Here is a 24,172-nt window from a genome sequence, read left to right as displayed (position 1 = left end):
ACCGGCTCCTTCCGCGGGCCTTCTGGGAGCGGCTGCACAGTCCCGGCGCCTCTGGCGCTGCCCGCTGCACCGGCTCGGCGCGCCGCCCCCTGCCCGCGCGGGGTCGCTACTCCTCCCCCGCTCGGGCTCCCCGGGCGCTGCCGCGGCTGCAGCTGGAGTCGGTGGCGCGCGGGCTGGTCCCGGGCGGGCAGGCAGCGCGAGCCCCTCCCTCCCCGCCGCACGCGCCGCCGCCCGGGACCCGCAGCCCCTCGCGCGGCTTAAGGAGGCGCCACCGCCCGCAACCTCCCTTCCCCCGGCCGCTTAAGGTGGAGCCGGCGAGTTCCGAGTCTTCCGTGTGTCCCGGCCCTCAGCCCTCCAGGCCAGCCCCACACCCCTGCCTTTCTGAGCCCCCCAACAACAGTCCCCACAGCTCACCCATCCCCCTCTCCACCCCCCCAGCATTCATCCCTACTACGTCCCCTTCCTACTCCCTTTCCCACACCTGCCTCTACCGCCCAGCAGTCCCTGCCCCCTTTCCCCCTCCCGAGGGGCTGAGCTAGTCCCCATCACCCCACTTCCAGCACGGGGGAGCTGGGCCCATGTTCCCGCTTGCAGCTGGCTTTGGTGGCGCCGCAGAGCGACAGTGGGGAAGGCTTGGTCGCCACTTTAGGGGATGGGAGAGGTCATGGGCGAAGTAACCCTGGGTCCATCCAGAGGGGGCGCAGCTAAGCAAGGCTGGCTCAGAGGTGGGGGGAGCAGAGCACGGAGCCTTTCTGCTCTAGGGGGCGCCCGTCTGGCAGGGGGCAGGAATGGGACACAGGAGCCTTTCTCCTCTAGGGGGTGCTGCTCGTACCAATTGAACTTACCCCGCTGCCCCACCTTCTGCTGCCGCACGGGTCCCCTTGCTGCAGTTCATTCTGGCTCCCAACAGATGGGCCACCATAGCCTCGGATGCAAGCAAGTCACATTAGCCCTCTTGGCTGCAGCCTGTTTAGTCACACACAGGCTCAAATGAGCCAGGGAGCCTGAACTCCTAAGGAGGGTGGGGGCGGGGGTGGGGGCACCCTTCTGGTGAGACACAGGATCACAGAGCCCAAGTCCCAGACAGCTGCCAGGGCCCAGGACTGCGGCAGCAAAAGCCTGAAAGCCGTTGCAGGGCCCTTGCTGCTTGCCTGCTCCCCTGGTGGCAGGATTTGCAGCACAGCTGGTAGACCCGCATCAGCTGCTTTGCCTCTCTGCATGGCTGGTCGGTGCCAGCTGAAAACGCCACTGAGCCCTTCACCCTGAGTGTGCAGCCCCATGGCTGTTGGGTTGGATTTGCAGATTTGGAGCTACCTGGCAGTCAGACCTGGCTCTCAGATAGCCCTGGCCCAGATTCCCAATTGACATCATATCATTGGCATCACCTGGTATCAATCGGCACCACTCCATTAAAGTCAACAGAGATGGAAGACTGATGCCAACTGAAGATCTAGTTTCTTATCTGGCTACCAGCCTCAACCAATGGCCCCTGGTCTGAGGGACGGTGCCAGGCACAGCTCCCTGTAGGACATCTTGGGGTATGAGGCTCCAGCCAGGCATGATGAAGAAAGTGGGGGCCAATGGGGGGGCTGGGGTGAGAACAGCTGCCTTGGTTATCATCACCTTATAGATGGGAAAATGAGGCAGAGAGAAGGGCTCAGGTCACACACTTGGTGGCACAGAACCCAGGAGTCCTGACTTCCAAGCCCCACCCTAACTCCCAGAGCCCGGACTAGAACCTAGAAGTCCTGACTCCCAGCTCCAGCTGCCCTGGCCTTACTCAGTAGATCCCATCCCAGAGCTGGGAATAGAACCCAGGAGTCCCAGCACACAACCCGACCACGACACTCATGCACCCCACTTTAACCACTAGAACATGGTTCCTTGGCATCGCTAGAAATAGTAGCCGGTCACATGATCAGTCCTATGCCCTCTGACATGGGGGGGTGGATTAAGGAGGGGCCATTCTTGAAGCCACCCTGCTGGGCTAATCATGGAAGGCATCCAAAATGGTGGACAGGGACAATCTGCAGAGATGTAGCTGACATAGGCGGGATAGGGAAAAGGACTTGGAGAATCCAGACTCTTGGGTTCTATTTCCAGCGGTGGGAGAGGAGTGGTGTCTAGTGGTTCGAGGAGGGGCTGGAAGCCAGGACGCCTGGGTTCTGTGTGTGCTCCACTCTGTAAGAGGGGGATAATACCTGACACACACATTAAAGACAGTCAGTTTGCAATCTCTGTGATTTTTAAAAAAGGAACTATAAGTAGTTTAAGCCCAATGCCCCCTGCACCCCAAAATCCTCCGCCAATTTTTACACCCATGTTTCCCTTTTTAGGCCCTTCACTCATTCAAGACCCACACCAAACAAACAGAGGGAGCTGCCCACAGACAGAGAGCAACAGAGACCAGAGAAAATGCTGCAAAGCATAGATTGGGCAAACTAGGCAGGCTAGTTGCCTTGTTCCCGTAGCTGCAGTGATGTAAACCCCAACTGGTGAAAAATAATGATGGGCCTCAAACCAAATCTTGAGATTGGCTTCAAAATCATGAGATTTTATAAATACCTGGCAGGGTGTTTTTATTCACTTCCTACTATGGGGACTTTTGAAAGGTCTCCTGGTTCAAGCTTTTCTCTGCAGTGAAGAGGGCGAGACAGGGAGGGTTTTTCCACCTGAGGAAATTAACTGGAAGAGCTACAGTAGCACATAGTGACTCCAGTCAAACTTCCCCATGCAGACAAGCCCAGATTGCTTTTTAATCAACTCGCATGATTTGGTGACTGGTACTTTAAGAAAAAAAAAATCGCCACACAAATAGTGTCAGCCCTGTGCCCAAAGCACAAAGGTTGCTACCAGTAACAATATGGTTACATTAAAAAATTGCAGCTGTGCTTCTTTGTACAGGCAGTGGTGGCCAGAGATAGAGCTGGGCGGGAGTTTTATCACCAGAAAATGCAGATTTATAGACAAAACTTCTCAAGGACAGATTGGTTTCAATGAAGGTTTCTCAGGTCAAAAGGAGACACCCCTGCCCCCCCAGTAACCCAGTGGTTTGGGCACTCACCTCTGCTGTGGAAGACCCAGGTCCAAGGTCCTGCTCTGACTCACTCCAAAGTAGAATGGGAAAAAAATTTGAAACCCTCCCATTCTTTCACAAAACACAATCGGTTTCCAGCCTGATCACACTTGGAACCCCCTTGTGCAAGGGGCTGCATAGAAGGGCTCATCACTTACATTTTATTCTTTTCATTACCAGGGGTTTCTGCTCTCTCCCCCCACACCAGGAATTAGCTGGCGTCTCATTACCTGATCCCCTTTGGAAGCAGATTCACACCCATGGAAGGAGTTTCCCTGCAATAAGGAAGGGGCGCACATATCCACATTTAGATGGAAGTATTCTGCTTCTGGCAATCCCCCTGCTGCTAGCGCACTGCATTCCTGCACACCGGGGGCGGCCTGGCTGTTCACCTCTCCTGCCCCGGCCTCATAAATGGCTAGATTATCAATTCAGATAGGACCACTGTGAGCACCTCATCTGACCTGCATAACACAGGCCACAGGACTTCCCTCGATTTAAACAGCATCAGTGATGAAGAATCCACCACAATGCTTGATGAATTGTTCCAATGACTAAAAATCTGCCATTTTCCCCTAGTCTGAATGTTTCTAGTTTCAGGTTCCAGCCACTGGCTCTCCTTAGACCTTTGTCTGCTAGCTGGACTAGCTAATTTATTCCCCTAGGTACTTGAGACAGGGATCACAGCACCTCTTAACCTTTGCTTTAAGAAGCTCCTTGCATCTCAGCATAAGGCAGGTTTCTCCCCCCTACACCCCCCATTTAATCATTCTCATGGCAGCTCTCTGCCCCTCTCCAATTTTTCACCTTTCTTCTCGAATTGTGGGTGCCAGACCTGGCCATGGCATTCCAGCAGCTGTCGCCCACCCCCCCTCACCCAGACACAGCAATAAAAATCTCTCCGCTGCTGCTTGCGATGCCCGTTTATCCATCGACCAGATACCACGTCCCCATTTAAGCACGGACACTCATCCCTTTGGGCTTCCAACTCCAGATGAGGTCAAGTACCGTCTATGGCAGCCGCTGGCCCCACCCTGGCCACATCCCTGAATTTCTTGGGCCTCCAGGGAGAGGAACAGCTCCCGCCTCATCACAGCAATGACAACTGTCCCCTAAGGCTGAACAGTCCACATGCCAGTCTGATTTTGTTTTTTTTAACAGAACTTTATTGGTAATTGTTTCAAATACGTTTACAACAAAGCACACTTAAATAGGAAGTGGGGGTGGTGGGGTTTTGTTTTGTTTTTTTCCTCCAGTGAAACAAGTTTTGTTGGAGGACACAGACATGTTTCCCGGGGCAGATAATATCCTTGCCCTCTAGATGGGACTCAAGCTTCTTTGTGGGAAAGGAGGATTTTGGGGGGAGGGCTAGTCACAGGGTTTCCCCCCCTGCCAATCACTCCTGACAGCACTCTCATGTATTTATAAATATTTATCTATGAAACCAAAAGAAGCTCACACACCTCCACCCTGGAGAGAAACAAGAAAATATGATATATGGAAATAGATCTATCTCCTAGAATTGGAAGGGACCCTGAAAGGTCATCAAGTCCAGCCTCCTGCCTTCACTAGCAGGACCAAGTACTGATTTTGCCTCAGATCCCCAAGTGGCCCCCTCAGGGACAGAACTCACAACCCTGGGTTTAGCAGGCCACTGCTCAAACCACTGGGCTCTCTCTCCCCCCTAATTCAGCCAGCTGGTGAATACACACAGTGGGAGACAGGCTTGGGTGGGGGGTCAGAACAGGACCACCACACTGATGCACTGCATTGGGGGTGGGGGGCAAGTAAAGAAGCAGACAGGAGGAAAAGTAAGTGAATAGAACAAGAGCGCCCCCCCCTCCCCACATGCACTTTCCCTCTTCCTCCTCCCCTGCCCCCCCCCAATAAAGCAGGATCATGGCTAGGTATCAGCACCCCCTCTCCCAGCTGATCTCTCATTGGAGGAGCTAATCATGGCTTAACACCTCTCCAACCTCACCACAGATCTAATGGGGTCACTCCGTGGGGGGGCCAGTTCAGAGTCCAGAGGAGGGAGAGATCAGGGTCTAGTTGGGATCCCCTGTTCCTTGCCTCCTCCCTATTTTCTGGTTTCTCCTCCCTCCTTGTCATCTTAAAATGTAAATAGAGAACATAAAATCAGAGGTGCAGAATGGAGCCCCAGGAGGATTGTGGGTAAGGAGAATCCTTCCCCCCCCCCCCCACCAGAAAATCCTTTAAGACTATTTCTGCAGGGCACCATTTGGCCTACAGGGGCAGGGAGGGAGAATAGTGTATCAGCCCCTACTGACCTGGGGGAAAATAACCAAGTGCCCCAGAACCAGAGGACAGGCCAAAAAAAAGGGGTGGGAGTGGGGAGCTGCTCACATTCATAGCCCAGATTCAAAAAGCAGCATTTTATTTCCAGGGAGAACGAAAAATCCAGAGCCCACCGGGGAGATTCCCTCTTCCCGCACCTCCATTCCAGCCTGTAACCGACCTCCAGATCTCCCACCACCAGCGTAAGATACCCCCAAACCAGACACCCCGCAGAGAGCAGCAGAGATGGGGAAATACTGTCAGTTTCTACCTGAAAAAAACAAAACAAAAACAAAAACAACACAACAAAACCACACAGGTCTCTCTCTTTTTTTCCTTGCTAAAACCTGGCCACAGTCAAAGCTTGGGGAGTTAGAATTCCTGGGTGGAGAAGGGAGGTGTCACCGGCGATGGTGGGAGCTGACGTAGGGTAAGTGAGCCCAGCCCAGCCCCACACCTGGATTCTTAAAACCTCTCCCCCCACCCCAATGGAAAATAAGGTTTAATTTACTTATTTTTAATAATTAAAAAAGGGATCCCAACCCCAAGTTTATAAATGAGACAAGATTTCCCTCCTCCTTCCTCTTTCCAAAGTGGTGGGGCGGGGGGGGGGGGCAGCGCTGGGATTTTTTCTCCCCCTTGAGAAGTTGGGGGATTCAAAGCTATTCCAGAAGCCAGGATGTTGATCTGCCATGTCGGTGGATGTTGGGGCAACTTTGCTGCTCACCCAGCTCCCAGAAGCCTTTGCAAATAGCCATGAAGATCTGTGTGGGGGGGATTTGATGACAAAATATGTCCCCCACTCCCTCCTTCAAAAACTAAAAAAAGCCACCAATAAAGCCAGCCAGGACAGTGGAGGTACAGCATGTGTGGACTAAGAGTCAGTGTGGGGGTAACCGGATCAGCGTGAGGGGGTGGAAAGGAACCAGTGGGAGCTGAGTGTGTGCGTGGGGACAACCTGTTTAAACCCCAGGTGTGGGGGGGGGGGGAGTTTGCAGGCTTGCACATGCTTCCCCTCACCATCACAAGTCTGTGTGTGTGTGTGGGGGGGGGAGATCAGAGGTGCACATAGGAGAAATTAGACTCCTGCCCTTCTCTGTTTACTTAGTACAGGATTAGAATAAGGGGTCTCCTGCTCCCCCCTGTAGTGAGGCGAGACTCATCCCTGCAGTGCCTCCTGCTGGTGATATCGGGAATTAGCTTTTCCAGCAGTCACAGCACCCTCTGCAGGCTGATGTCCCAGCTTGCCACTGGACCTCGGGCATCTCCTGGACCCTGGTGGCCCTTTCTCTTGGGGGCTTCCCCCTTGGCAGTACCCCACCACCTCGCTGGATCTCCTCTCCACAGGGAACCCCCTATCTTCACTTCACCTCAGTATATGGCTGCCAATCACCATCTAACCCCAATTCACTGGGGAAGACTGCAGTATAATTGCCACTCATTATCAGCAAGGAGGGTTTGGACCTGCTTCCTTTGTTTACCCTGGAGCTGCCGCTACAACCCCAGTACCCATTTGGCCCTACACTAGGCCTGCAGCCTGAGAGGTTTCCAGGCCAGAGCTCCCCAGTTCCTATGGCCTTTCCCCAGCCCTGTTCCAGTTTAGGTACCTGCTCAGCTCCCAGCAGCTAGGTCTCTCCCTCTCAACAGGCAAAAGAGGAACTCTGTCTTTGTGGCCCACTGCCCTCTTACAAGGGCCAGCTGGGCCCTCATTAAGCCAGTCACAGCTGTGGTCAGCTACCCACTCAGCCTCCTCAGCTGTTCTTAATCCCTCTTACCCTGCTGCAGCCCTCTCCAGGGCTGATTTTACCCTTTCAGGGCCAGAGCAGGGTGATCATCCTGTTACACCCCCAAACCAGAACCAGGGGCAAATCCCTACCCCGCCCCCCCCCACCCACAAAAATAAAAACACACAAGCAAGGAACTCTGGTCTGTGTGTGATCAAATCCAAACCCACCCCCACCTGCTCCGCACATGTTCTCCCAGGGGGGTGCTGGCCCTAGAATTCAGCAAACTTCTTAGCACACTTCTCAGTGAACAAGACCTGGATCTCCTCTTCCTCGTAGTCAAAGTTACTCATGTCACCCTTTGCACTTTGGTATAAAGGGAGCTTCCACCTGCAAAGGGAGGAGAGGTGGAGGTTGGGAACAAGGTGGGATCAACATTTGTATTAACCCCCCCCCCAAACACACACACACTCCTGGTTCTGCTAGGGGTGCACGATCAGGCCTCAACTTTGTAACAAGGCAGGTAAGGATCAGTCCCCCCATCCAGTCAGAAACCCTCATACTTTGCAATCATGGAAGGGGGAGCCCATGACTCTGCTTAGGAGCCCAGGATCAGGGCCCCCAGATGCTCCTTAAGAGCCCAGAATCAGGGCCCCCAGCACTCTCAAGGGATACATAATCGGGCCCCTTAGCAACCAGGTGAGGAATGCAGAATCAGCACCTCCTCAAGCCCCCTTTTATCTAGCCAGAACCCCCTCCTCTCACTTTGCAATCAGGGAAGGGCAGGGGCTCATGAGCCCCTTGGATCCCCCACTTGCATCACCAGTAGGGTTTTAATCAGGACCTTCAGCACAGCCCTCTCCCACCTGAGCTAGAGGAATAACGCCATTGTCTGTTATTGAGGGGTCCTTTCTCCACTCTCGTTTTATTTTTGAGCGTACCCCCGGTTTTAAACCCCCCCCCCACGAAGAACGAATTGCTACCTGAGAGATCTCCTGATTATTGAGACTGTACCGAGCCCTCCTTGCTTCTTCTGATGTTGCTGCTGCTTCTGCCTTTGCTGCTGCCTTGGGGACTGGTAAGAATCCCTCTGTGAAACTTTCCCTACTTTTATTTTATTATTTTAGCTGCTGGCTCTGTTTCCCCAGCACACAGACTCAAGCTAAACCTTGGTCTGTGTCTTAAAACCTCTCTTAAACTCCACGGTGCTTTGCCGCTAAAAGTAAGTTTGTGCCGCTGCTAAGCTCTGCTCCGCTCCTGTGGGCTTTGCCTCGGGGCTCCCTGCTTTCAGCTGTATCCATTGCTGCAGCCACCATCCCTTGGCTTCCTTGGGGGCTGCCTTGGGAGCTATATCCTGGGCACATACCACTCTGCCCTCTATGACTTCCCCATAGCATAAGGTGCACCATAGGTTTTGGTTTTTTTAGTTTAATAAGTCATAGTTTGTTAAGATTGTAAAGCTTGTAAGTTCACCTGCCTTGTTATAGTTTACTGTTTTGTTGCTCCGTATAGTTGCTTGTTATAGTTTTGCTTAGAATTGTGATATTTGTTGTTTTGCCTAGTGGTTGGTTAAGATAGATAAGGTTTTTGCTGCTTAAATTCGTCTTCCCGCTGTCCCGATCTCTCCTTGAACTTTCCCGTGTCTGATTTTCCCCCGCTCCAATCTCCCCCTCTGTGTGCTTCTCCATGTCTCCCTGTTATAACCCTTTGCTGCTTCCCCCCACCGCGTCTGCATCACCCTCCGAACTTCTCAAAACCCCTTGCTGCTTCTCCCCCTGTATAACTTCCCAAACCCTTTGCTGCTTTTTCCCCCGCATCTGCACTCTCCGAACTTCCCAACTCCTTGCTGCTTCCCCCCCCCCGGCGTCTGCATCACCCTCCGAACTTCCCAAACCCCTTGCTGCTTCTCCCCATGAAACTTCCCAAACCTTTTGCCGCTTTTTTTCCTTTGTTTTTGGTGCCCGCTTGTTGCTTAAACCTCTCTCTAGCCCTTCTTTACACTTCTCCGCTGCCCCTCCCCTACCGAAGATCACCATCACACTGCTCCGTTGTCCTTACCCTGCAGGGCGTCAGAGTCTCTCGCTGCTTCCAGCCGCACTCTCCTCTCATCAGTTGCCATTAATCATTCACTCTCCTCCCCCCTCCTGTTCCTAGACCCAGCCTTTAGGTACACTCTTGTAGATTATCTGCTATCCTAGCCTCACAAATTAAGTCATTAATTTTCTTTTATACCGTTACATTGCATAATTTCACTTATCACCCATATTGTATCATTGCATTGTGATTCACATTTTACTTGTAATTATAACACTCCATTGGTTGCTTCCACTTTTCTGATATACTTTGTATTTGCATTGATACCATTGTGTTACATTGTGTATAAGGCCACTAAGCACTTAATACATTCTATCTAAGACTGTTGACCATTTTATATAGAAGCTACCATTTTATTTTGCATTTCTTTTGATATGCTTATTGACTGTACTGTATCCCATTGTGCTGAACCCCACTTACTATACCCCACTGTTTGAACTCCCTACACTGTTCAATAAGAACCGCCCCCCATCATTGTCTATTGTAAACACCCTATACACCCCATCCCATCGTATTTCATTGTTAAATTCCCACCATTTCCTTTTTCCTTTAATAAAGAAATTAATTGGCACCCCAGCTGTGTGGTAATTGCTCCCCAAGATCCCATATACCTGCAGGCAGGGACAGCCATTATCCAGCAGCAGCAGTAGTAGGCTGTTATCCTCAGGGGGTGGGGACAGGAGTCAGGACCATGCTTTTACCACCATGTTAAAAACAGGTAACTGAGGTCTCCCTACTTTAAACCAATGCTGGGGGAGCATAACTCCCCACAGTGGTTGGACCCAGCCACAACACTCTGCTGCAGAGTCCCAGTAACCAATGCACTCCTAGAGGCCTGGGCACTAATGATCCCAGGTTCAATTCCTGCTGATGGAGGCTGCACACATGTGAAAGTTACTCAGGCTCTCCTCTGCCCACCGCCGCTCTCCTACCTTCCTCTGGTAGATGGTGATCCAGTCAGTGGTAGCAAACCACTCGTTGGTCTTGATGTCGTTGACCCAGTTCTTGAGGTTGCCAACGCGTTTGGTGAGGTCCACCGGCAGCAGGTTCTGGAGCAGGTCCTTCAGGTCCTAACTGAAGTGAAACAGGAACCGGATCTGGGATGTGGAGAAGAGACAGAGGTCTGGGTTTTACCTGCCCTGCCCTTGTGGCTAGATTCATTGATACACCTAATAATGTACAGCCCCTAGCATGGAGGCAGGGGGAGTCCTGGGCTATGCCTAGGCGCTGAGACACTACCGTAATACACCTAGTAATGTACAGCCCCATAGCAAAGGGGGATCCTGGGCTACACCTGGGCACTTATGCACTACCATAATACACCTAATATGTACATCACCTAGTACAATGGGGTCCTGACCCATGACTGGGGCTTGTGGGCACTATCGTAATACACCTAATAATAAATAACAAGCCCTTTAAAAACACTCCAGGACAATGACTGAACAAGAAGTGGGGGCGCTACTGAGGACTGATAGGGGCTGAAATGGTTAATTAGCAGCAGCCCTCCCAGCTCTTATTGTGCATTTTTCCTCCACAGATCTCAAAGCAGGGCTGCCACATCACTAGCCTCATTTCACGTAAGGGGAAACTGAAGCATGAGAAACGTGACAGGCCCCAGGTCACTCAGCAGGCTGGTAGGAGAACCGGGAACAGAACCCAGGCTTGTTAAGTTCCCACTAGGCCACACAACTTTGCTTTTTTAAAACCCCACTAGGTTTAAAGCTGACCACATCCAACATGAGTGCTTGGAGCTCCTTGGCGAGAAGGTGCTTGGGTGGGCGGAGGAATATTATGGGCTCTTGGTTACTATGGCGATGAGTGCTCTACCAGTGCCTGGAGATGACTGATGTGTTTAAGGAATGTTTAGTCTTGCAACGTAGCAGGGTGGTGGAGGGATTTGCAGCTCAACAACAGTGTATAAGAAAACCAAAGGCACCTGTTCCAGGAGTCCCCATGAGAGTTACAGGGAGCACAATGGTGGTGGGGTGGGGGATGGAGTACATGTGTTGGGGAAATGGGGTTACGTGGTGAGGGAGGGTCCATGTGTGGGGGACACAATGGGGACGATGTCCATGTGTTGGAGAACAGGGGTAAGTAGCATGGGAGGGTCTATATGTTGGGGTGCAGGGGGAATGGGGTACATGTCTGGAGGATGCCTAAGTGTTGGGGATTGAGGGAGCATGGCAGGAAATGAGCATGTCGGGGGTGCAGTATGTGAGCATCACTCTGATCAGTCCCTGAGACTTGGCACCCCCCCCTTAGCTGGTGAAACCCCTCCCAATAAATAAATAAATAAATACATTAAAAAAAAAATCACACAAGTGTCCCCTCCCCCACCCAAATACCTTGCCAGAGAAGATCTTCTTGTAGATCTGACTGGGCTGGTCTGCGAAGAACGGGGAGTAAAGAGCTGCAATCTCGTAGATGAGGAAACCCAGGGCCCACCAGTCCACAGCCTTGTTGTAACCCTGCCCGGGGAAAGCAGGCCAGGGTCATGCACTGAACGTTTTGGAGGTGTGAGGAACCACATGGTGGCCAGGGATCAGCTGGAGATCAGGCAGTGGACAGGCTAGGGTGACCAGATGTCCTAATTTAATAGGAACCGTCCTGATTTTTGGCTCTTTCTTACATAAGCACCCGTTACCCACCCCCCGACACTCTCTCTCCAGATTTTTGACACTTGCTATCTGGTCATCCTAGGACAGGACCTCCCCAGCTCACCTGGCTGAGGATGATCTCAGTGGCCAGGTATTCCAGGGTCCCATGCAGAATCCAGCTTCGGCCTTTCACCCACTTGGCAAAACCAAAATCCGTCACCTGGAGCCAAAACACAGAGAGGGGAGAAGCTGGATCAGTCTGGAGGCTGTGACAGCAGGAAGGGAACTGGGGGGTGGGGTGCAGATGATTGATGTATTCTGGCTGTGTTACATTTCTGGGGGTGTCTTGGCTTTGGGAAGGGGACAGAGAGAGACTTGGGCAGGGAGGAGATCACCACAGGGCGGCAGAGACACTTTGATGTAGGCCTGCTGGTCTATCAGGAAATTCTCTGGCTTCAGGTCTCAGTAGATGAGATCCAGCGAATGCAGATACTCAAAGGTCAGAACGATCTGAGCAGCGTAGAACCGGGGATGAGGTTCACTGCAATAAGGTGGGAGGAGAACGTGGGCATCCTGGGCTAGATCCGCCCCCTCTCAGCCAGCCCAGCACCCTTGGCCCCCAGCCACCCCAACCTTCACCTTCCTTATAGATTCCTGACTCCATCTACTCTGGCAACCCCAGGCAAGATGCCCCAACTCTTCTAGGCCTACTGGCCCCATGTGCCCTAGCCAGACCACTAGCCCTAGCACACACATCCCATCCATCATTGTTAGACCCCTGACTCCATCCAGCCTGGCAACCCAGGGCATGCCCATCTCAGACCAGCATCTCCCCCTATCTCCAACACATACACCCATGGACCCCCAGATCCATCCCACCTGGCCCCATCTAGCCCTGGCATCCCTGCCACTGACTGTGGCAAATGCTGGTAGAAGACCTCAGCAGTCCTCCCCATGGGGAATCCCTTCCTGACCAGCCCAGCTGGGAATCAGGTCACGCCCTGCAGCATGAGGATCAAAGGCAGCATCGCTGCAGATGCTGCTAGTGGATAAAAGGTCTAGTTCTCTACTGAACTAAACCCCAAATTTATAGCGGTGGAAACTGTGGCACAGAGTGATTCTCCCCCTCTTCCCACAAGGAGCGAATGGCAGAGACAGGAATAGGACAAAGAAGTCCTGACTCCCAGTCTCTCTGCTCTAAGTGCTAGATCCCACTGTCCTCCCTGAGCCAGGGAGACAACCCAGGGGTCTAACCGCCACCTAGCTCTGTCCCCAACATTGGCTCCTGTGGCAACGCTCACCTGAACCTCCCGATCCGCCGTAGGTGGGAGAACATCTCCCCGCCCAGGATGTATTCCATCACCATGTACAGATTGGAGATATTCTACAAAGAAATGCAGCAACAACGGAGTGCAAAGGACAGAGCCCCAACGACACTGGGATAAAGCTACTCCTTATAACCCTGCTCCTTAATTAGTTCCATCCCTTTCAGGGCGCTAACCACACATGCCTCAAGGGAGCCTGATGCACTGGCCTGGCTTCCAAATAGCACACAATGCAGTGCACCCGCTGACTGGCAGATAACAGCCTACTACTGCTGCCAGCTGCTGCTGTTACTCCTTTAGCTCAAGGGCCAGAGGGGCTGCGTTGTGGTGCCGCAGGTCCCAGGCACATACCTGTAGTGGGAGTTGCTGCACAGATGCGGCTGGGGAATAGACTCACTAATGAGAGGGCACGAGCTTTATTTGCTTGGAGTATTTAGTGCTAGAGACCTAGAAGATCAAACCCCTCCCCACATCTCTGGTCTAGGGGCAGGGACGGGCAGGCCCAAGAGTGATTTCCCAGCTGCAATGTCTACGATCAAAGGAGAAACCCAACCTGCCACCGGGCCGGACACCCCAAAAGAGCAGAAGCAGGAAGTGAAACTTCTCAAAAGCAGAGTGTGAAATTGACCAGGCTGGCTTCATACTCCCTCGTGGCTGCAAAGTCAAAGAGCAGCCTCCAAACTAACTGCGCTGAGCCCAAGTAAGCCATTCCACTAGGGAGACCCTACCCGGCTCAGTGGTGAGAACATGAGCACTAAGCACCCACACATGTGCCAGCGGAGACCACTGGCCCTGCCCTCGAGCCCAGGGTCAATTTCCAGCTAGCCCTGGAGAGAGGGTCCAGGTGCAGCATGGGCTGAGCTCCCCATGCTGTACGGTCGGAGGCCTCTTTCTGCAGCCAGATTAGGAGAGCAGGAGCCAAGAAGCAGAAAGTCACATCCTCACATTCCATCTAAATGATATCAGAACAGGGTAATACCAGGCTGGTAAGAAGGCTCCTGCCCTAATAGTCCCCAGCATCACCAGGTAAAGAAACAGATCTTAGGGTGTTCAAAAAGGAATCAAAAGAATCCTGTGGCACCTTATAGACTAACAGTCATTTTGGAGCATGAGCTTTCATGGCTGAATACCCACTTCGTCGGATGCATGTAGTGGAAATTTCCAGGGGTGGGTATCTATATAAAAGCAAGCTAGAGATAATGAGGTTAGTTCAATCAGGGAGGATGAGGCCCTGTTCTAGCAGATGAGGTGTGAAAACCAAGGGAGGAGAAACTGGTTCTGTAGTTGGCAAGCCAATCACAGTCTTTGTTTAAGCCTGAGCTGATGGTGTCAAATTTGCAGATGAACTGAAGCTCAGCTGTTTCTCTTTGAAGTCTGGTCCTGAAGTTTTTTTGCTGCAGGATGGCCACCTTAAGGTCTGCTATAGTATGGCCAGGGAGGTTGAAGTGTTCTCCTACAGGTTTTTGTATATTGCCATTCCTAATATCTGATTTGTGTCTATTTAGCCTTTTCTGTAGAGATTGTCCGGTTTGGCCGATGTACATAGCAGAGGGGCATTGCTGGCATATGATGGCGTATATTACATTGGTGGATGTGCAGGTGAATGAACCGGTGATGGTGTGGCTGATCTGGTTAGGTCCTGTGATGGTGTTGCTGGTGCAGATATGTGGGCAGAGTTGGCATCGAGGTTTCTTGCATGGATTGGTTCCTGAGCTAGAGTTACTATGGTGCGGTGTGCAGTTACTGGTGAGAATATGTTTCAGGTTGGCAGGTTGCCTGTGGGCGAGGACTGGCCTGCCACCCAAGACCTGTGGAAGTGTGGGATCATTGTCCAGGATGGGCTGTAGATCCCTGATGATGCATTGGAGGGGTTATAGCTGGGGACTGTATGTGATGGCCAGTGGAGTCCTGTTGGTTTCTTTATTGGGTTTGTCTTGTAGTAGGAAGCTTCTGGGTACACATCTGGCTCTGTTGATCTGTTGCCTTATTTCCTCGTGCGGGTATTGTAGTTTTGAGAATGCTTGGTGGAGATTTTGTAGGTGTTGGTCTCTGTCTGAGGGGTTAGAGCAGATGCGGTTGTACCTCAGTGCTTGGCTGTAGACAAGGGATCGTGTGATGTGCCTGGGATGGAAGCTGGAGGCATGAAGGTAGGCATAGCGGTCGGTAGGTTTTCGGTATAGGGTGGTGTTAATGTGACCATCACTTATTTGCACCGTGGTGTCTAGGAAGTGGACCTCCCGTGTAGATTGGTCCAGGCTGAGTTTGATGGTGGGGTGGAAGCTGTTGAAATCGTGGTGGAATTTTTCCAGAGTCTCCTTCCCATGGGTCCAGATGATGAAGATGTCATCAACGTAGCGTAGGTAGAGAAGGGGCGTAAGTAGACGAGAGCTGAGGAAGCGTTGTTCCAGGTCGACCATAAAAATATTGGCATACCATTCACCTGCACGTCCACCAATGTAATATACGCCATCATATGCCAGCAATGCCCCTCTGCTATGTACATCGGCCAAACTGAACAGTCTCTACAGAAAAGGATAAATGGACACAAATCAGATATTAGGAATGGCAATATACAAAAACTTGTAGGAGAACACTTCAACCTCTCTGGTCACACTATAGCAGACCTTAAGGTGGCCATCCTGCAGCAAAAAAACTTCAGGACCAGACTTCAAAGAGAAACTGCTGAGCTTCAGTTCATCTGCAAACTTGACACCATCAGCTCAGGCTTAAACAAAGACTGTGAATGGCTTGCCAACTACAGAACTAGTTTCTCCTCCCTTGGTTTTCACACCTCAACTGCTAGAACAGGGCCTCATCCTCCCTGATTGAACTAACCTCATTATCTCTAGCTTGCTTTTATATAGATACCCGCCCCTGGAAATTTCCACTACATGCATCCGACGAAGTGGGTATTCACCCATGAAAGCTCATGCTCCAAAACGACTGTTAGTCTATAAGGTGCCAGAGGATTCTTTGCTGCTTTTAGCAGCAGTGTGGGTGTGAAATCTCTAGTTCTTGATTTTTTTCCCTTGCTGGTCCCCACTTCTCGATTGTTTATGTGTCTGGGTCTTTGATTGTTTCTGTTACATAAAAGATTTTGCTAGGTGCACATCAACACAGGTCATGGTGTACGACTGGGTGTACGACTGTTTCACACTATGTTCTGATTGGTCAGGGAATTATTTTGTAACACGTCTGTACAGTGATTGGCTCAGGTAGAGATAAGTTGGACTCAAGTTTCACTACATAAACTGGGGTTCAAAAGGAAGTTCTGGGGGACCAGCTCCAGGACACAGCCCAGCGTCAGCACTGCCAGACCCCAGCACCCTGCCAATGACTCCAGCTTCTGCATGTGTCCCAGGACGACCGGATCCCGACTGGCCAGCAGGGAAAGTTCGTCTGTCTCATTGGGAGTGATGGGCATTGTGTGAGCAGCGTCTGTATTCTGTTCTGGTGACTGTGATGAAGTGGGGGGGGTTCTTGGTTTTTTCAATGGTTTGCATGCAGACGGGGTGGGACACAATTTCCCTCGGGGTTACTGGTTTAATGAGGTGAGGGGAGAGGGAGTTTGTTGTTACAGAGGACCGAGGATGGAACTTGGGCCCCCAGTCAATGGCCTAGAGAATAGATACCGGTCAATGGCCTAGAGAATAGACTGGTGACCAGGAGGCCCAGTTTGGGAGTTCTGCTTCTGGCCAGTGGGAAAACAATGGGCTGTGAAGAGAAGACCCCAGTGACATGACCAGGTGGTTCTAGCCAGAGGAGGCCAAAGGATGGCTGAGAGGAAAAGTGGCCCAGGCAACCCTGTTTACCAGGACAGAAGACAAGTGACAGAGGCGAGGCTTGAGGGAGGTGATATCGGATGCCCAGCTGGGAAGCAGGGGGGCTCTGGGCTGGAGAGAGAGAGCAGGCAGAGCCCACCTGGATGCAGGCAAGACTTGGATGTGCTGTGCTGAGGGAGGCCAGGCCTCAGGGCTGTGAGAGTTTCCTAGGCTGTGTTCAGACACTCAATTAACCCTCCTGTTTTATGCTGTCTGAGAGTCGCTCCAGTCTAGAGAACAGGGTTGCATTATTCCCTCTGGGAGTGGAGGCCCTGGGGGTCCAGAGCGAGTGGACTCAATGAAGGGGGCCCACGGTGAGAGACAGGTGTGCTAAGGCTCAGAGAGGTGCAGTTCCAGGAGGCGAAGGGGCTTGACCCACGAGAAGGGCTGTCTCACTGAAGAGGGTTCACTCCAGGGACTCCACGGGGTCAACAGTGGGCACGACCTGTGAGTCCGTGACAGAAACTGTTAAGAAACAGAGGTTAAGGTATTTCTGAGTGAGGCTCTTTCACTAGGAAAAGACCCTGCAAACCTGCAGACTGTGAGGTGACACCCTCAGCCCATGAAGGGTGAGGCTAGACGCCTAAATTAAGAGGGTTACGCTTTGAGCCCCAGGAGCAGGGTAAAGGTGGGTGCCCTAGAGCGTAAGGGGAATGAAGCCTGAACCCTGCTGTCTCTAAGGGGATGAAGGGAGCTCACCCCATCCTTGGTCTCCCTGCTCAGGCAGTTCTGGTCTGCGTGACATGGGCCTTCCTGACCCTCTACCAACTAAACAGGCCGCAACACCTTAGCGGTACCTTGATGGGGCCCAGTCAGCACGTACCAGGCCAGACTCCTAGCTCAGTGGGGTAAATCCAGATCAGTTGCATTGATATCAAAGTTTCCCCACATTTACACCCACAGATTCAGGGATTTATTTTATGCTGTCGTAGGAGAATCGATTAGCTCAGTGAGCCAGCCTGTGTAACAGCAGCCGCTGGCCCCACTGCTACTGTGTCACCTGAGAGCTACACGGCCCAGAGCAGGGGTGACATTTCCATTGTAGCAGCTTCTGCAGGCAAGAGGCCAGAGATCAAAGCTATTTAACCCTAGAACGATGAGTGGCCCCCAAGAAAACGACTCTGCCAGCACTGCCTGATGCTAACATGCCCATCACCCTAGTCTCCGGGTTCCCGCAGGGGCTGCGATTTATCCTGCAGCCTCCTCTGAGCTGACAACTCTTCATCACTACAACCCACTAACCTCAGGCTGATAGATGAGGAGACAGGTCTCCCTTCAGAGCCAGCCCCTCTTTAATCAAGTCAGCCACAGGGGATGCTGTGGAGCTCAAAGGCACAACTATCTTTGCTCTCCCCCCTACTCACAGGGTGTAGCTCGCAGGCCCCAAAATCCAAGTTCAGAGAAGAGGATCCATGTCCCAACCGCCGGGGCCTGAATTTTAGCTTTCACAGAAACTCCTACCAGGAGGAAATGATCCCATGTGATGGTCTCAAAGTCTCCACAAAGCCACTTGTGCGTGAAGTTAGGACTTCCTCTGAGACTCCCTCACAAGTCAGAGCTCATGCCCGAGGGCCAGTGCATGGGAGCCAGAAACGGAAACTGACTAGGAATGAAAGCAAAACTGTTCAAAACCTGTCTAAAGCAGAACAGAAGAGACTGAAAAAGGAGAATGATCCAAACTGATTATTCTTAGCTCCAAACCTGATCTCAGACCTCATGCCAGGAACATTTGTTCTCAGGATACAACAGACGCAGATTGTGCGCTTCAACCCCTTCAGCACAGCTTTGGTTTTAAATAGAAAACGAACTGAGGGGAGGAGGGGGGAGGACACAGCCAGGGCTGGGCTGGCAAGCGAAGGACACCTACCTTAAAAGAATACTCTAGCTTGATGAGTAATGGAAAGTTGATGGCCTGGAGGATCTGTTTCTCGTTGAGGGTGTGCTCAATTTGTTTGCGCTTCACTACCTGGGAGAGAAAAGGAAAAGCAACATCAGATCTTCCTCTGCTGCGCAGCACCTCCTGCGACTCCCACGCACTCCCCTCTCCTGCATCCCCAAGCAGGATTCAGCTCCAAATCCGTCCCCTGCACTGGGGATTCCACAGCCCCAGGCCAGATCTCCATGGCAGCCCCCAGCGTCTCACCTTCTGTTTATCCAGAATCTTCATGGCATAGTGATTCCCGGTCTCCTTGTGTTTCACCAGCACCACCCTCCCAAATGAGCCCGTGCCCAGGGTCTTGATTCGATTAAATTGATCCAAACTGGCCGTGTTCTGGAAGGGGGGAAAAAGCAAACCTGATGTGGGGCCAGACTGATCCTGGGGACATCAGGAAGGAACCTGGCCGGGACAGTAGGATTTGCAAGACTGGAGGGGTCTTTAATGACCATGAGGTGGGTCAGAGCTTCCGTTTTTATAGCTCACCAGAAAGGCAGCCCCTCCAGGGTCAGCACTGACTGTGATGGGCGAGCGCCCCCTACTGAGCCCCCCACTCCCTGCAGCACAGCACAGCACCCCCTAGCTCCACACTGGGGTTGTTGAAATGTGACATCTACTTCTTCATATCAATGTTCTCACCACTAGAGGGCAGCAAAGGAAACCACTATATTTTTAATGAGACACAGTCAAGGGATTCCCTGCTCCTTAGGCAGAACCAAAATCCAGTTCCAGACAGGTGACCTACCGAGCTCCATTCAGTGGGGGCTGGTGGGTTAAAGGCAGGGGAAGGGTTGGGAGTCAGGACTGCTGGGTTCTAGCCCTCAGTCAGTGAGAAGAGGAGTGAAGTGTAGTGGTCAAAGGGCAGGAGACTAGGAGTCAAAAGATCCCTTCCCAGTTCCGCCACCAACTTCCTATACCCTTGACCAGGTCCCTTTCCCCTCTGGACCTCAGTTTCCCATCTGCGCCATGGATTTAACGACACAGGGTATGCGGGAGGACTAGCAAAGTGACAGTGCTGCAGAACCACCCCGGGGGGGAGGGAATTCCAGTGGGGACAGACCCAGGGCTGACCCCAAAAGCTTTTCCAGCACCTACAAACTGAGGCACTGCACCCAAGCACAGGGCAGCAAATGAAGGCCCTTTGAACAGGGTCCCTGTTAGTACAACCCCCTGGGAACCAATCTGGGGCTGGGCTGGAAGACCATGCTGGAGCCTTGGGAAGAGGGAGACAGGCTAGCTCAGGAGGAGATCGACAAGGTTAGCGTCCCCCCACCCCCGAGCAGAGAGGAGTTGAACCTCCATTGTTCATGGTCCTCTAGTTACCAGAGGACAGACTGGGGTGGGAGGGAAGAAGAGCACTCAGCTCCGCTCCCCAGGAGCAAAAGTAACCCCAGACCCTCAGCGGAGGCTGTTCTGCAAGGTGGCTCAATGATGGGGAAAAGAGATCCAGAGGGTGATTGCAAAGTAATCAGCCTGGAGCTGCAGAGGCCTTGACTGGCCACAAAGGGCAGCTCAGCTGGGGATTGGTTAGAGAGAGGGCCACGCGGGGACAATCCCACAACACCCCAACTTCCAGGCCTGCCCCTGGACTCACCGAACAGCCCCATCAAGGAGGGCTAATGCAGCCCCCAGTGCCTACCAAAGGGAGGCACCTGTGCCTCTACATCCCTGCTGAATATGCCACTGAGGGTACCTGTTCCACACCCCTCAAGGAGACACTCAGGCTGTAGCACTGCCACCAATCAGGAATTTCTAGGGCCTGATACCCTCTGGTCCCCCCAAAACCTTCCCAGGGGACCCCAAGACCCAGTTTCCTTGAGTCTCACAACAAAGGGAAATAAACCATTCCCTCCCACTTCTTTACCTCCTCCCAGACCTTTCTTGCCTGGGTACGCTAGGAGATACCGTGATTCGATTCCTTGAAACACAACACAGAGAGATCAAGTTTCTCTCTCCCCTTCTCCCAGAGGCAATACAGATTCAAGTTCCGTGAATCTAACACAAAGAGGAAATTTACCTTTCCCTCCCTACTTCCCCCTCACCCAGAGGCAATACAGATTCAAGCTGTGTGAATCTAACACAAAGAGGAAATTTATCCTTCCCTTCTCCCCACCAATTCCCTGGTATATACAGACTCACTTCCTTTGAGCCTTAACTAGAAGAGAAAAATCAAACAGGTCTTAAAAGCAAAACTTTTAATAAAAAAAGAAAGAAAAAAAGTAAAAGGTTTATCTCTGCACTTTAGATGGTAAAAAGTTACAGGGTCTTTCAACTTATAAACAATAGAAAGAAACTTTCTCCATCAGAAACACAATTTAAGCTACTTCCAGCAAGTACACATATGCAAATGGAAAAAAAACAAATTAAAAGACTATGACCGCCTTTTCTTACTTACAATTCTGAACAGATAAGAGACTGTAGCAGGGAGATTGGCAGAAACCTGGTTGCACCTCTAGCCTCGTCCAGGACCCAGAGAAAACAAAGCCATACCCCAAACCCACAAATAAAGGCTTCCCTCCACACGAGATTTGAAAGTATCTTGTCTCCTCATTGGTCCTCTGGTCAGGTTTTTGGGTCCGTTTGTTAACCCTTTACAGGTAAAAGAGACATTAACCCTTAGCTATCTGTTTATGACACCCTCAGTACTCACCATGTTCCATATCTTCCTCACCCAGACGTGTAAGAACGCGTGGGGGAAGGCTTTGTGCACCCACCCACTCCACCCCCGTGGACAGTCCAAACAAAAGGCTGTCATTACATTGAAATGTGCTTAATGGCCTTTTCCTTCCCTCCTATCCTTCTCCCAAACCACACCCGGGATACCTTGTTAATTCTCTGCCTCTTTTTATAATTACTTTTTAATAAAGAATACATGCTTTTTCAACAATAGTGACTATTTCCTTAAGCAAGCTGTAATCGAAGGGGGAGGGTGGGTTGCTTACAGGAGGAGTCAGTAAAGGGGTGTGGGTTCATGAAGGGGAAACAAACACAGCAGTCACACCGTACCCTGGCCCATGATGAAACTCATTTTCAAGGCTTCTCTGATGCGCACCGCTTCCTGGTGTGATCTTCTAATCGCCCTGGTGTCTGGCTGTGTGTAATCAGCGGCCAGGTGATTTGCCTCAGCCTCCCACCCCGCCATAAAGGTCTCCTTCTTACTCTCACAGAGATTGTGGAGCACACAGCAAGCAGCAATAACAAAGGGGACATTGGTTTGGTTGAGGTCTGAACAAGTGAGTAATGTGTGCCAGCGCGCCTTTAAACGGCCAAATGCACATTCTACCACCATCCTGCACTTGCTCAGCCTGTAGTTGAACAGCTCCTGACCACTGTCCAGGCTGCTTCTGTATGGCTTCATGAGCCATGGCATCAAGGGGTAGGCTGGGTCACCCAGGATAACGACAGGCATTTCAACATCCCCAACTGTTATTTTCTGGTCTGGGAAGTAAGTCCCTTGCTGCAGCCATTTAAACAGAGTAGTGCTTCTGAAGACGAGAGCATCATGAACCCTTCCTGGCTATCCCAAGTGGATGTTGGTGAAACTTCCCTTGTGATCCACCAGTGCTTGCAGCACCATTGAAAAGTACCCCTTGCGATTTATGTACTGGGTGCCCTGGAGCCAAGATAGGGATATGGGTTCCATCTATCGCCCCCCTACAGTTAGGGAATCCCATTGCAGCAAAGCCATCCACTATGACCTGCACGTTTCCCAGAGTCACAATCTTTCGTAGCAGCAGCTTAATGATTGCTTTGGCTACTTGCAACACAGCAGCCCCCACAGTAGGTTTTCCCACTCCAAATTGATTCCCGACTGACCGGTAGCTGTCTGGCGTTGCAAGCTTCCAGAGGGCTATTGCCACTCGCTTCTCCACTGTGAGGGCTGCTCTTATCTTGGTATTATGGCATTTCAGGGCAGGGGAAAGCAAGTCACAAAGTTCAAAGAAAGTGCTCTTACGCATGCGAAAGTTTCACAACCACTGCGAATCGTCCCACACCTGCAAAACTATGCGGTCCCACCAGACTGTGCTTGTTTCCCGGTCCCAAAATCGGCGTTCAATGGGTAGAACCTCCCTCATTACCAGCAGGAGCTCCAAAGCGCAGGGGCCCGCGGTTAGGGAGAATTAATTGTCCATGTTCTCATCACTCTCGTCGCCGCGCTGCCGTAGCTGCCTCCTCCTCACCTGCCTTTGCAGTTCATGGTCCACCATAGACAGCACGAGAATGCGCGAGGTGTTTACAACGTCCACGATTGCGCTGTTGATCTGGGCAGGGTCCATGCTTGCTGTGCTATGGCGTTTGCTCAGTTCACCCAGGAAAAAAGGCGCGAAATGGTTGTCTGCTGCTTTCATGAAGGGAGGGGTGAGGCTGTACCCAGAACCACCTGCGACAATGATTTTTTGCCCCATCAGGCACTGGGATCTCAACCCAGAATTCCAAGGGGCAGAGGAGACTGCGGGAACTATGGGATAGCTATGGAATAGCTACCCACAGTGCAACACTCCGGAAATCGATGCTAGCCTCGGACCATGGACGCACACTGCCGAATTAATGTGCCTAGTGCGGCCGCATGCGATCGACTTTATAATATCTGTTTTATAAAACCGGTTTATGTTAATTCAAAATTATCCCGTAGTGTAGACATAGCCTTAGATTGAGATAAACTAAGGATTAGTGGAGCACTTGGGGAACCAAGAGACCACTGTTCCAACAACTGCCACGGGCGGTAAGAAGGGGGGTCAGGCCGGCAGGGTCTTATATAGAACGCCATATTGGCACCACTCCAGGGGGCTCCTCAGCCAGCCCAACAGGTAGCTGCTAGGGAAAAAGTTTCAGACTTCTGTGCACGCGGCGCACGCACACACCTAACTGGAATTGATATGAGCAATCAGTTGAAGAAAAACTGAGCGAAACCTTAAACTCCTTAATCCTTCCAGGAGGCAGGTACTAATCCCTTTTTTATGGGCAGGGAGCCATGACCTTGCCCACTGTTGCACAGGAAGTGGAAGAATTGAGAAGAGCACCAAGAGTCCTGACTCTCAGCCTCTGCCCCCTCTAACCACTAGACCCCATTCCTCTCTTAGAGCTGGGAACAGAACCCAGGAGTTCTGATTCTCAGTCCCCTGCTCTAACCACTACATCCCACTCTCCATCCCAGAGCCAGGAATCTTAACTCCCATTCCTTACTCTGACCACTACACTGCACTCTTGCTTATCACAATGCATCCAGTTCTCTTGCATCCGATGCAGCAGCACGAGGTATTATTCGAATATCTGGGACAGGGATCAACCCAGGTAAAC

The 24,172-nt window shown here is 51.7% G+C and overlaps 1 pseudogene; it reads right to left on the bottom strand.

The window, feature by feature from the left end:
- Positions 1-7,370: 7,370 nt before the first annotated feature.
- Positions 7,371-24,172, bottom strand: part of LOC127035400 (cAMP-dependent protein kinase catalytic subunit alpha-like) — a 97,215-nt pseudogene continuing 80,413 nt past the window's right edge.

Source organism: Gopherus flavomarginatus, chromosome 16 (assembly GCF_025201925.1).
Source record: "Gopherus flavomarginatus isolate rGopFla2 chromosome 16, rGopFla2.mat.asm, whole genome shotgun sequence".
NCBI classification, from domain to species: Eukaryota; Metazoa; Chordata; order Testudines; family Testudinidae; genus Gopherus; species Gopherus flavomarginatus.
Note: the sequence above shows the minus strand (reverse complement) of the source record. Positions and strands in the feature narration are given on the sequence as shown.